The sequence below is a fragment of the Stegodyphus dumicola genome, chromosome 7 (assembly GCF_044657685.1).
Source record: "Stegodyphus dumicola isolate Sdum_Otavi_A_Nest chromosome 7, ASM4465768v1".
NCBI lineage: Eukaryota > Metazoa > Arthropoda > Arachnida > Araneae > Eresidae > Stegodyphus > Stegodyphus dumicola.
The window spans coordinates 62,244,890-62,251,414 of NC_140774.1; positions in this window are offsets into that span (position 1 = coordinate 62,244,890).

Here is a 6,525-nt window from a genome sequence, read left to right on the forward strand (position 1 = left end):
GACGCTTTTGGCCACCGCTTCGCCCTCAGGCCGAAAGGAAGCCAAGTCAGCCTCGGTAGCCATTATTGACCACATTTTACTATTTTTTGCGAAAATTTGTTTTCGGAAGTAATGGGAAAGTTTGATTCAGTATCTGTTGTTGATTTTACTTTGTGTTATACTTGCCTTTTATTGATTGACTTAAAGCTGAAATAGCGAAGAACAGGGTTCAGTTAAGACAGTTTGGTACTCTACGTATGGCAGATTTTTAAGGGTTTTCAGTGCCCAATTACTTTAAAAGGATCAAGTATGGAATGGTTTTCTTATGCCTGTATAAAGAATCCCTGAGAGAAGGTTACGCATGCCACTTGTATTAAATTAATAAGTAATATTTTTTATTAATATAATTATAGAAAATCAAAGTAATTATAACAAAGCAAAGCCTGAGCCTCCAGGTCCGGCGCTAGCATTTTTGTCCCCCTAGGTGATCAGCATAATTGGAGCTCTGTATAAATAAATTAAAAGACATTAATAATTAAAAGCGAAATGTGTTTTTATTTTTTTTCCACTTTGGAGAATCACTTAGTTGACGCTCTTCGAAAATCTAAGCTATAGGCGGCTGCTTATATCGCCTATGCTTGGAAACAGTCCTGTATACCACAGGCCTTTATTGCAAGCTTAAAGAGAAATGTGGATGATGAAACATTTACATGACTATGACAAGGAATGGGGCAGTGAGATCATGAGATCAGGGATAGGCTGAAAATGTACATTCTCCACAGAGAGACTTCGGAAGTTGATTGATTCCGGTGTCGTTAGATTCCGGTCGAAAGTCGAGATAGCAAGCTGGCTTTCTAACACTAAGTCATTTAATATAAATGTGAAGTAAACCAAGTTCAGCCAAGCGTCAGTTTTTGCAAAAAATTATAAGTGTCAATATTTTGAACTTAAAATATAAACTTAAGCTTTTAACTCAGAACATTACTTTATGTAAATATATCTATAAATTTATTTAATATATCTATGAATATTCTTTTCTTGTATGCAGAAAACTTTCTCGAGGCGATCCTGTCTTCAAGATGACCATCTCTGAAAGAGAACTGTATTTTTGAAAATAAATAAGTATCGGTATTGATAAATATGCTGTTGCCTATGATAACCACTTCGCAACTCGACTCAGACTATGAAATATGCAAAGAGACTATCAAAATGCATAATTTTATTATCAGAGAATAAAATATTTTGCGTACTAATCAAATTAAGGGATTACATTTCCAATTCTTATTCTAACAGAAATGTACTTTTACGGAAAGTTAGTAGTTTTCATTTCTGAATCATTAATTTTATCCTTCCTTAGCTTAGTGAAATTTAACAGGCATTGGTTCGCTCGTTATGATATACGTCTTATTATATCACTTTTACCATTAAAACAGTTTATATAATTTTCTTTCAGTGCAGCTATAGTAAAGTATAGTAAAGTATAGTAAGTAGAGCAAGGCAAGATGAGAGACAGTTTATTGCATGTTTGCATTGGGTTTTCTTTTTTCGTATAATTTAAGTGATTAATTTTTTATTAATTTATTTCAATAATCTTGATTAGGATGCTGATTTCAAATTGCTTCAGAAAAGTAATTAACCAAAGCAGAAAAGCAGCAAGCAGATTTCAGTGGATGAATATCCAAACAAACAGCCAGTAATTTTGTTACATTTAAAGAATTATAAGAGTAAATAAACGTGTAAATACGTAAATATTGGCTGCCGTTGTTTTAAAATTAATTTAAAATCTAGAATTAAAATTAAAATGTTTAAATATTAAAGAGTAATTTATGATAAAATGCTTTTTTTTTTTTTTTTTTTTTTTTTTGTTAGTGCCTACACACAGAAAATGCAAATACTATTTGCTCTGAAATTAATGACAAACTCAGCAAATTTTATTAAAACATCTTTCTTCCAATAATCCACACATAAAGTTACATGTCACAGAAAGTCACATGAAGGCATCAAAATCACTACACGTTCTGTCTTAACCTAGTATTCCTTGATTGAATATAAATTTTAAACATTATTAAAATCAATAATTCGCATATACCAAGATACCACATACACCACAGAAGAATTAACCCATGAAAAATCAGTCATCACTTCTCTAAAACAAATAAATTTAACTTAGAAAGAGCTTCTGGCAGCTACGTCTTGTTACTTATTTTCGTTAGCTATATTTATTTTCCGGCTTTGGTATCTTGCTAGCCGATGCTTACGGGCCTGTAAAATTCTGGACAGTTTAAGTTAGTATAGAGTCTCTAACTGCTTTATTACTCGTACATTGAAATTTTAGTTCTGATTTGCTAATTTAACTACCCGAAAGGTAGCAGAAATTAATTGTAGCAGAAGCTGTGCCGGTTCTATTCACTTTAAGACTAAACAAAAAGATTATAAGACTGAGCGATAACTCGCTAGCAATATACTAGGGTCTCCAAGACTTAAATGCAAATTTCTAATTACAGTAGAGCCTACAAGTGATTTAATACATTACAAAAACTCAAGTGCAAAGTTTACCATGCAACAATATATTTATTATATACAATCTGAATTAAACACTCTTTAGATCATTAGCAACACTACCCTTTTATATAGAATCAATTAATTGAAATTACTACCAATAAAATTATAATTTAGACGAAATCAATTCTTAATATCAGTATTATTGTAATGAATGAAATAGATATTTTTTCTATCATATGACATTTATAATTCAATTAATTATTAATTTTAATTACTACCACTAAAATTAGTTTAGTTTTACTTTTAAGCATACCCAAGTAGACTGCCATAACAATGAAAAATCTTCTAACTGAGAGCAATGATTTCATTCTTAACAAAATATTAAAACTGAAATCAAACAATAATAGATCAAATTACCTTACACGCGAATAAGCTGTCAATTATACCAACACATTTGAGACGCACAGTCGATGATCTTTCTTTATGAGGAACATTTTCTCTCCAAAAAAGTTTCAGATATATCTCGCTAATACCACCACATGATCAATCCTAGACAAGGGAATACAAGTTTAAATTTGTTCTTCACATAGCCTAATACTATAACCTGTGACATCCTGATGAGGAGTCATCTCCAATAAGCTTTATGTTCAACCCAACCATGCAGCTTTGAACTGCAATTTACAGGATAAATTCACATTAAAACATATTCCTGGGCATCCCTGATTAACATTTTAAGCTGTCCGGAAAGAAAAGTAAAACTTCACTAGAATAGCACAAAATCTGACTCTGTGTCTTTCCAACTCTGTTTGATTTAGGAATTTTCTCACGCTCATTACTAGAAAGTACCTCGTCTCTGCTGTACATGCAAGAATCCTTCTTGTCTTTTGAGCAACGAAAAAGAACGCCAATCTTAACTAAAGTCTTTAGTCTGAAAACTTTTCTCAGGACCCTTCTCACGAATAAAAATTAAAACCTCAGACAGACTTCCGCAGGCAATACCCCCATATCATATCTTCCTGTCAGTTAGAGACGAGAGAAATAACTATATATTCCCCCTTTTAAAGAGCGATTGGGAATTAGGGGACCCAATCGTCAAATCCTTGTGGTTGAGAATCATCATCCACCACTTTTTTTTTTTTTTTTTTTAAAGTTTGGGAGCTGCTGCAGAGACATTATTCAGGGCACCCACTGACATGACGGACTCGGATAAGGACTTGGACAAATCGTTCAGATCTTCAAAATCATTACTCTTATGAAAAGAAGACTTCATAAAATCGCCGAAGAAGACAAGTAGGAAAAAGAAAAAGATGTCAGAATCTGAAACAGAGGAAACAACCCCAAATTATTCCAGTAAGGAGTTCTCTATCACCGAATTTATAGAAAGCATGGGAGGACCGGACAAGACAGCAAAAAGAGTAATGGATATTGTGAAAAGGACAACATTTACCGAAGAAGAAATAGAGGCAAAAAGAAAAGAAATGGAAAGGAGTAGAGCGCAGAATGAAGAGCTGGAAAAAGTAAAATGGATTTCACCACGAAAAGTAGCAAAAATTCCTCAGAACAACGAACCGATGGAAATTGCTCAGACAAACAGATATGAAAAATTAGAAGTCGATCAGACGAAGGATGATGCAGAACCTAACAAAGATGAAACACCACCACCAATAGTTTTCCAACAGGAAAAGGTCGAATGGATGAGTATCGAAGAAGATCTAAGAAAAATATGCGAGGAAGAATTCGATGCGCAGATGAAATCAAAAGCGATCTTCGTTTACGTAAAGACGACTAATGATTTCAGAAAAGCAACAGAATTATTGAAGAAAAGAGGAATCCCGTTCCACACATATCTGATGCAACACGAAAAAGTAATACTAAAAGATCTGCCAAAAGAAGAAGCGATTCTTAACGATCTGGAGAGAAGAAAATACCCGATTCTGAAAGTGAAACAATTCCGTAGAAGTTCAAAAAAACAACTTTGAGAAACTGCCCATTTGGCTTCTGGAACTTAAGAAAAATGCAAGCGGTTACGCAATTCATGCTCTGAACAACATGTTCAGCTTCAACATAAAAATTGAAAAATATAACCCGAAGAAGAGACCCACACAGTGCTTTAGATGCCAAGAGGGGGGGACACTCGCAACATCTATGCACTAACAAAGAACGATGCTGCAAATGTGGAGAAGAACACCGGAGCAATTTATGCCCATTAAAAAAGGAAGAAAATCCAACATGTCTATTTTGTAAAGAGAAACACGTAAGTAGTTACCGTGGATGCAGAGAATATAAAAAGAAGTTCGAAAAGACAGAAAGGAAAAATATTCACCCTAAACCTAAAGCTTATAAAGAACGCTCTGATGCTTTCCAAAGCTAACGGCAGAAAGTAAAAAAGAAAATAGAAGGACAAAAACACCGCTTTATAGCGAAAAAGTTAAAGGTAAAATTAAGAAAATACCGGAAGAAATAAACGAAGCAATGCAATGGTTACAAGATGGAAATATCCAAGACTTTATCAGTAACATCATAAAACATATGGAAAATATAAGGAAAGCAAAAAACACAAGCGAAACACTTGCAGCCGGTTTCCGTGCTGCAATGTATATTATGAAGATTGCCGAGGATGAAAATTAGTTGAGAATTAATCGAAAAACGTTCAAAATAGAAGGAAAAATGAACTTGATCTCACTTTGCTTAACAAGGCAAATTTTTCTTTCTTTTAAAGCAGCTCTCGAGGTCAGTACTTGGGAGGGTGACCTCCATGTGACAAGCCTCGATGAACCACGTTAAGACTTCTAGAGAGGAGGAGCCTAATTGCTGATGTGAAAACAGCTTGACCGAGGCTTTCGCCACCTGACCACTCTTCGTCTTCGGACGCGGTGCATTAAGCTGCACCTTTGAAATACTAAAAACCCGTGAACGGCCAAATGGCTACTTGATCTATTGGTAAAACTCGTAGTAGTTGAGACCATAAGTGAAATTGACGATTCAAGATTAAGGATTCAGAGACATTAGGTATTTTATGAAAGCAGGAATACATGAAAAATGAGCAAGGAATAAGGGACTCAAGCTTCTTACCTCTCGAATACGCGCCGAGTGTGCTGACCATTACACCACGAAGGCATGCTAAGAAGGCGGGAGAAATACATTATGTGCTAAATTCTTGAACGAAGAGAACGTGACAAGAGAGAAACTGGGATTAGAAGAATTAAAGATTTAAATAATTCATTATTAATTTAAATTCTTTAATAATTAACAGTTTGAACACTAACCATAATTGCTATCAATTATAAGTCGTATATGATTACTAAGTGAAATCTCAGAGAAAAATATAAAGTTTACGTATTTCTTTTTCTAATGAAGAATAAATTCTATAAAGAAGCTAATGACTATAATTGGTTTTTAATTTAGGAAACAATAAGACGCTAGTTTACTTAATGAAATTTTAGAAAAATAACTAATTAACCGGAAGAGGGAGGGAGAAAGCAAAGCAGATTTCGTTGAATGAATGTTTGGAAATTTTTAAACAGAATTTATAATATAAGTTTTCTGTAATATATCTTTTATTTTAAATTTATTCGGTTTTCGTATTTTAAAATATTGGCCATTTACAACATTTTAGAAAATTAAGTATGAGATAAAGTTTCCGATGTTTTTGTTGTATCAGTCGTTACTTATCTTTGAAACAAATTAATAATTTAATAATACAAAGTTTTTAATAAATTAATATATCGCCTTTTTTTATCTGAATATTTTTCTTGAACAGACTTCAAGAACGTCGTGTGGAGCAAACCCAAAGTGTAGATCGCAACCCCTGGCAATCAGATTCTTTAAGATGACCCCTCCACAGAGGGCCAAAATTATATGAAAAATGAGTGACAAAATTATATGAAAAAGTCTTAAAGAGCTGGCTGACTTTCTCCATAGCGTTTCGCCTCAAAGAGAATTCATTATATATGTAATTCTACGCTGTTTTAGAGAATTGCAAGTCTTATTATAATAATTAGATAGCTTTACTATAACCACAAACTTCACGTATTGCAACATGGC